We start from the raw sequence: 8,705 nt of genomic DNA on the forward strand, positions 1-8,705 counted from the left end.
TTTATCCAAATAGACCAGTACACGATGGCAAATGAGACTTTAATGAGACAATTTAAAGACAATTCATGTCTTGTTGCCCCTAAAAGGGAAAGGTTACTCCGCCAAGGGAGTGCTGACATTTTGGCAAAGATGCTATTTCTGCATCTAGCGCGCTGCGTCGCCTTTATGGCCACTCCTGTCGTCGCCAGCCGTCGACCCGGTCCCCAGGACGTTGAGCGTACTGAGTATCGCCGTCCTAGAACACTTCCATAAGGCCACCGCTCGAAGTTCTGGACTGCATGGCTGCTTCAGGTCTGCCCCGTCAGTCTTCTACGCTGGTAAATCCGCTGTCCCGCTGATCCCGTCCCACTCCTGGCGATTATAGTGGGAACCCTTAAGTCACTATATCTTCATCCTCTACGAACAAAAAAATGCGTTCCGCTTGGGACCCGATCATCGAGTTCTGGGAGACCGCGAAGGCCCGTCCCACTCCTGGCGATTACCGTGACCAACCCTAAACCACTGTATCTTTATCCTCTACGGATATACCGCTTGGGGAACCCCGATCTTCGAGTTCTGGGAGAAAGCGAACCTAGCAGTAGAGAAGACGTCCGGCTCAATGGGTGACGGTACCCGCTGGATTAGCAGAGCCGCAGAAGTTCCCCTATCCGACAAAGTCTTTAAGAAAATGCTCTGCCGGTGACTCTCGCCCTGGTCGCGACGCGCACGCTCCAGCTGATCACCGATGCCCTCCTGGGTCTTTTATAGCCGTGCGTAAAGTATGTACAACAGCGCAACTCGATTTAAAGACGAAGCGAAAGACGATTTGATAGGTTAGAGCCGGACAAGGAATCGAACTTGTGTCCTGATTTGGACCCTCCCCCTCCCCCCCCCCCCCCCGCTTGCATGAGACATGTCTATATTTCAATATTTCACTTAAAACTAATAAGCTGGACATATCAGCTCTACGTAATTATTCATCCCGACTTGTATGTGCCCTGTGAGTTAGGAAAGAGTGACGGGACACACTCCGTGTCCACACATCATGCACGGAAGGTCCTCAAACACTTCGAAAATACAATACATTGAAGAAATACGAAAGTAGGTTACGAATGGAGTGTCGCACTTTCAAGACACATGATGTGTAGTTAATAACTACACATCATGTGTCTTGAAAGTGCGACACTCCATTCGTACTAGTTATTGAAGATTTCTTAATATAAGTAGCACGTACTTATTCAACTAATGGAATGCAATGTTGCACTTTACACATTTATGAAGTGCTTGTGTTTAAATTTAAAACTGAATATTTTAAGTATGTATGAATATAAGGAAAGTATCGTCCACACACGAAGTAATATACATGTATAGCTATTGTCAGTAATTCATCATTTGCGTCACTGTCCGTCTATCTGTCTGTCCGTTAGTCTTCACCACTGCTTGAGTGGAGCATAATCTAAGCGTGTTAGAAAGGTTTCAAATGAAACTCAAGACATGCATAAGGATATTGAATATTTAGAGTAATTGCAGAATACAAGAACAACATCAAACGTTTTAGTAACTTTGGACTTATTGCCATTTGCTTAGTCCGTTACTTGTGTGGAGCATAACTCTGCAAGTATTTAAGATATTCAAACGAATACTCTGTACAATATTATATAGCTTTAAGAGAAATGTCGAATACAATGACTATTAGTCAAATACTCAATACTTACAAAGTTATTGTTTTTGTGCGAGTGGAGCAAAAATCCGTGAGTATTCAAATATTTATTGTTTTGAGCATTAATCAATGAGCATTAATCCATTAACATTAAAGAGAGTCTTACGAAAGTAATTTAGTTATTAAGAACACTGATTAACAGTAAAAAGAGCAAATATCATGCCTCATCAATATTTCACCGTTATCGTTTTTTGTTAATTTTCTTTTAATGCTTTTGTTTTAAATAAAAAAATAAAACTTGATTTTTTCCAAGGCCAAGATTACATTTATGGGCAAAACAGTACTTTGGGGCCATTTATCAATATTGACAGCACTTGTTAAAGTCTTTAAAGGGATCTTTTCACGTTTTGGTAAACTGACAAAATTGAAAAAAGTTGTTTCAGATTCGCAAATTTCCGTTTTAGTTATGATATTTATGAGGAAACAGTAATACTGAACATTTACCATGGCCTAATATAGCCATTATATGCATCTTTTAACGATTTAAAAACCTGAAATGTATAAAGCGTTGCAACGCGAAACGATTGAATAATTTGGAGAGTCCAGTTGTTGTCGTTTTATTTTGTGAAACTACAAAGATTGCTTATATAAACTATAAAATACGTCTCTCTTTCATACTTGGCAGAATGGCCAAGCGGTCTAATTGGTTTTTACTTCAGGACTCCGGGGGTCACCGGTTCGAGCCCTACTGCGGGCAACTTTTTTTCCCTTTTTAAATTTTATTCTTGATGTTTTACTGGAGCTTTTTTGATGTTATGTTTACATTTATCAATATAAAGCATTTAACGACAAACTACAAAAATGCCAAATTCTGTGAAAAGGCCCCTTTAAAGGAGGATAACTAATAAAAGTTTTGTTAGGTTACCAATACAGATTACTTCCCTTGTGATGTATGTTTTATTTTTGATCGTCATGCAATAAGTTACTATAATTAATCCAATATATTTTATAAAAAAAATCAGCAAAAGTATTGTGTGCCATGTTCAATGGAAAAAAGTATAATTACCTGAGCACACTCTTGTGTCGTTTGTTTCACATGTTTAAAATATATATGGCGAATACCGGTATGTCATTTATTTGTTATTTGTGTGTGTTCAAACAGAGGGTGTACATAAATTATATAAGCAGTAATGAATGACAAAACGACACATGCACAATAATTCATAGTAATATTAACTGAATAAAACTGTGTATATATGCAATGATACAATAACATATTTATTTTACTGTTTTATCGCGAATTTTCATCAGCTTTTAATGCGATAAATGGTGAGATGTATGCAGTCAACCTCAACGTGCATTAGTGTCAATTACTGGCGTACCAACCGTTTTCGAATCGAACATTAACATTACAGACAGCAGGATACAAACACGCATACCTAACATTAACTGTCTCTATGTATATTATATGTTCGATTGTATCGGGCGCAACAATCCGGATCAGGCTAATTGCATAAGGCGCTCGGTGGGTGTAACTATGTTATTATGTTACTCAGTATGAGTTTAACCCATTTATGCCTAGTGGACTCTCCCATCCTTCTAAATTGGATCAATTTATTTCCAAAATTAGGGATCTATAGACAGGGGCCAATCCTTCAGAAATTCAAACTAACTTACAAAATGATATTTATTCCATACAAAAATGGTGCACCCTCAATAACATGATGATAAACCCTCGTTAATCAAAATGCATGCTTATTGGATCAAAACAAAAAATAAAGAATATCAACCTTGATCTAAACATAGATAATAATGCTTTTGAAAATGTCACTAGCCATAACATTTTAGGACTTTATTTTGCCAAACATCTGCAATGGAAAGTACACATTGATAAAACATGCTCTAAAATAAGCAGTAAAATAACTCTACTAAAAAGATATCAAATTATCTCACTTTTGATATGAAGAAATTATTTCATAATTCATACATTCTAACATGCTTCGAGTACTGTTGTACGATCTGGGGCAACGCTAATAAAACCAATTTTAAAAAGTGAATATTTTACAAAAACGCGCAGCGAAAGTCATTCTACAAAAGCCAAATAGAACACCATCCAAAGAATTGTTTTTACAGCTTAATTGGCTCTCGTTTAATAATAGATGTAAATACCACACGGCAATCTTTATATATAAATGTGTCAACACTCAGACTCCAGAATATTTTAATAATATTATAACTTTTTCTCAAAATCAAAAATATAACTTAAGATCTGCCACCCATAGCGATATTGTTAATACCAAAGCAAATACAGGTTATAAGAAACGAGCTTTTTCATACCATAGCATGGATATTTGGAACAGTATACCGATTGGAATAAGACTGGCATGCTCTATCTCTGCCTTTAAAAGGCAATATAAAGCACATTTATTTTCTTATCAATAATATGTCATATGTTGTGGGGGGGGGGTTGTTGTTTTTTTTCCTAATCAATGCTATTTCATGTGTGTCTGTCTAAAAGGCAAAATGTGTGTTACGTATTGGTGTAAGAAAATATTGTTTAAATGTTTTACTTGTTATAGACCTATGTGTGTATGTTATTTTAAGAAGGCCACATTGTAAAAAAGTATTGATTCATCTGCATAATATGTATAATGTGTCATTGTCTTATTGTGTAACCTTCTGTAAATAAAGCTATTATTATTATTATTATTATTATTATTATTATAATCAATAATATTTCATGTGTGTCTATCTATGTGTGTTATGTATGGGTGTAAGAAAATATTGTTTGAATATTCTTACTTATAGAACTATTTGTGTATGTTAGTTTAAGAAGGCCACATTGTAAAAAAGTATTTATTCATTTGCATAATATGTATAATGTGTCATTGTCTTTATGTGTTACCTTCTGTAAATAAAGCTTTTATTATTATTATTATTATATATAGAATATTTCTTACAGAAATTCCTTTAAGCAAACAGCGCAGACCCTATCTGGGCCTACGCTGTTTGCCAAGGCCTTTTTTCTAGACGCTAGGCATAAATAGGTTAAGATGCAATTCTGTTACTCAATATGAGTTATTACAAAAACGATTTACATGTTTTAATTTCATCGCATAATATCAATATTGTTTGTTTAAAATAATAATTTTTCGAATGCTTTGTTGTTGTTTTTCTCATTTATTTCTCACATTTCTTTACAATGTAGTATACATCGATAATTACCAGAAAACGGAATACATAAGATAGTGTTTGAAAATATGTACTTTTTTGTACTTGAACATGTCAAATATTTAGTTAATGCGTGAATATATTTTAAACAATGTTAACAGTGTTAATGTCATATAAAGAACTTTGTGATTTATCTCAAAACATATAATTAATAATTTATTTTTACGAAACATAGAGGTTTTATATCTAGAAAAATAGAAGGAAAAGAAAATATTTTACAACAAGGCGTGTTTCAATTGAATTGTTTTAAGTATTTGTTTGTCTTTTGAGAATGATTTTCTTTAAATTGCATTGTTGTGAGTCAAAGTCCTCATTAATCATGTTAATCGCCGCTTTCAAAGTTAAACAGTTTCAAACAAACAAATTATTATATTTCGATGTACACACTTATTTGTGTACAATTTCTCAATTCTATATCACAATCTTGCGTTTGTCAGATATGTGGTGAACAGTGAAAATACCATACAGCTAAATGCAAAATATAACTCGTATGGCCACAGTCTATGTTTGAAAGGACGGTTCGCGAAAGTCAGAACAGTCTATATAACATAGTCTAGAAAATAACTTGTTTTCACAGGCCATATTTAAGACTGAAATTTGACAGAACTTTCCAGAATGGTTTTCTTCTCAGTGTCTTGGCCGAGTTCATATCTGGGTCACTTGCGTCATTAAAGTAGGTGATCAGGTCATATCTCTTAAAATAAACACATTGTTACTTATTCAAACGCCATATTATATGACTCCATGTTTATGAAACTTTATCAAAATGTTTATTTTGAGCAACTTCGACTCTGGTTCACATGAGTCCAAAAACCTTCTTACCACTCTAGAAAAACATTTATGACTCGATCTTGATAAATCTTTGTCAGAATGTTTATCTTGACCAAATATAGGCAAAACACGAATATTGGTCAGGTGCATTAAAAACTATGTCACCAGGCTAAAGCTTAGAAAAACCTTGTAACCACGTTAGAAAAAAACAACAATTATGACTTCGATCTTGGTGAAACCTGGTCGGAATGTTACGTCCAAATGTTCTATGCGATGTTCGAATCTGCGTTACGTGAGTTAAAAAAACTCGGTCATCAGGTAAAAGTTTTACCATATATTGGCCAAGCTTGAATCTGGGTCAGGAGCGTCAAAACACAAGACCACCAGGTCAAATGTTAGAAAAAACTTGTAACCACTTTACAAAAAACAACAATTATGACTTCGATCTTGGTGAAACTTGGTCGGAATTTTATGTTCAAATTGTTAAGACTGTGTTCGTATCTGCGTCACGTGATTTAAAAAACTCGGTCACCAGATCAAAATAACTTTACCACTTTAGAGGCAAAATTTATTATTCAATCTTGTTGAAACTTAGAATGTTCATTTTGGCAATACCAAGGTTGTATTCTCATCTGGGTCTGGTGCGAATGAAAAGAAACAAGGTCACCAGGCCAAATCTTACAAAAACTTATGAACATTAGAGACAGCAATTATTACTAAAGCTTGATAAAACTTGATCAGAATGTTATATTGCCAATGTATATGCCAAGTTTTAATTTGGGTCAAATCGTCTAAAACTTGGTCACTAGGTCAGATGTAAAAAAACGTGTAACTACGCTATGGCCACATTTATTTCTCATCCTTGATGTAACTTGTTAAGAATGTTTATCATGACAAGATAAAGGATACATTTCAATCTGAATCAAGTGTGCTAGATCGCCTGATCAAGTCTACAGCAATTGGTGTCCGTGAACTCAGTTGAGAAAAAAGGCCAACATGTCGTTATTGTAATATTATTGGTGTATTGTTCACACATTGTAAATTATATTCCTCAAGCTTGTATCTCTTATAGAATTCAATATTTTTATTGCGAGCGTGAAAATGATAAAATTGTGAAATTAATAGATTACTTGTATCCCATAAATACATGTCACGCTAAGTGTTTTCAACACACTGCAAACAGTGTCAGAGACCGTTTAAGAAAAATACCTCCCTTGGCTCAACGCAGATCAATATTCGGCCGATAGAATCATTCGTGTGATATTTAAACGTGATTATATACTGATTTCTTCATGTTTGCTGTGTTAGCATGGGCTCTTAATAGTATTTTCTAAATCATTAAATCGCGTGTATGAGTGTATTTCGAAATTTATGAGGTCCTTCAGCGCATGAGGCTGCATTTTGTGAGGACCAGACGTGTGTCCGAGTACTCCAAACCTAAATAATATTTGACTCACGAACGTTGGACGCATTTTGAATTATAGCTGCAATTTCCAGCTGTTTGATTATTACTCATTTTATGTGGTCCTGTGCTCTGGGGAAAGCCGCTGTACCTGGAGGAAACCCCACCTGCCCGTATGGTGACCACTATCCAAACTCACACTGGAGTTTTGCTTTGTTTTATTAACTTTCTATGATTAATAATGAATGTGCTGAGATATTGGATTGTGGTTGATCATTTTGGGACATGTTGGTGATAAATTAAATGTTTAATTTCGATCGCTGTAATTATTTGCAACGGACGTCGTTTTTTGTTCATACTTTCCATAATTCTTGGACTGATCAATATCCGGACATCAAAATAATTTCGGATATAAATGAAAAACCTGTCTTTTCAGGATCATATTTATGTGTACTAAGCCTATGGTTCGTAATGTGGCCGTACATTCGCCCGTTAGCCCATCGTGTGAGGAAATGCTTTGTTAATAGAAAATTGTCTATATAGTATTATATTAATTATTTCTTGACAGATCATACAGACGAAACATTACATTGATATAATTGTAGACTTTTGTTAATCTCGTTGTCAACTATTTCAAATTAAGATTAACCATTTAGAAAGGCTGATTTCAGTATGTCTGAACGGATCGAGCTGAGTCTGAGAACGAATTTTTGACTCAATATGCAAAACAATGATCTCCAAGTTGGTTCCAGGAAAACAAACATGCTGATCAAAGTAACAAATGCAAAAAAGCCCACGTTGCAGCTATGTAATTTTCTAATTAGCGAATGCAGAATTCGGATATATTAAATCAAGCGTACTGGATTATGACAACAATAGTTGGAATTCGAAGGATATATACTCGATGTGAATGAAGGACTTTCTGGATCGTAACAGCTTGACACGGCAAAACAGGCATACTGGTATTTTTAGTTATCAATATAAGTCACATTGTGCTTTATAAATTGTATTCGAGCATTTTGCGACTTATAAAATGACTATGATACCCGATATCAACATTTCATCGGGGATTTGCAGATCACCAAGCTATCCTGAAATTCAACATTGATTTCAAACTCTTTACTGGTTTGTACTATTTCTTAGTGTTAGTACTTTTTATCATTTTAAAGTTAAATGAACTGTGTCACAGTAAAAGAGACATTAAGGCGATTGTGGCCAGTTTGGATCTAGATCAGCCTGCAGTCGCTTGAAAGCTGTTTGCTTAAAAGCGTTTTTCTCACAATAACAAATAATTTAATTGGATACTGATTTGACTGCGCTTTTCCTGTGACCTGGCTCAAATAATAGAATTGTTAGTAATCAAATTAATTATTTCGAACATTAATCAATAGTTTTTCTTGTCCCTCGGGATCAATGACTCCAGCACTTTCCTGTTGAGAATTGAATACTGCTAAAGGCGATGCTAGGGGGCGTGAGAGATGTTGCACCTCCCAGTATCGCTCGATTGTTCATTGTCGGCTCGGGTACTACGTACATGTACCCCGGGTACTCTTAAGTATACTTACATGTATCCCGGGTACGGTAAATATACTAAAATGTACCCGGGAAATTTAACCCTAAATCCGTCGTTGTCGACTATTTTTTGTAATCATTATATATACA

This window comes from Dreissena polymorpha, chromosome 7, assembly GCF_020536995.1.
Source record: "Dreissena polymorpha isolate Duluth1 chromosome 7, UMN_Dpol_1.0, whole genome shotgun sequence".
In the NCBI taxonomy this organism is placed as follows: domain Eukaryota; kingdom Metazoa; phylum Mollusca; class Bivalvia; order Myida; family Dreissenidae; genus Dreissena; species Dreissena polymorpha.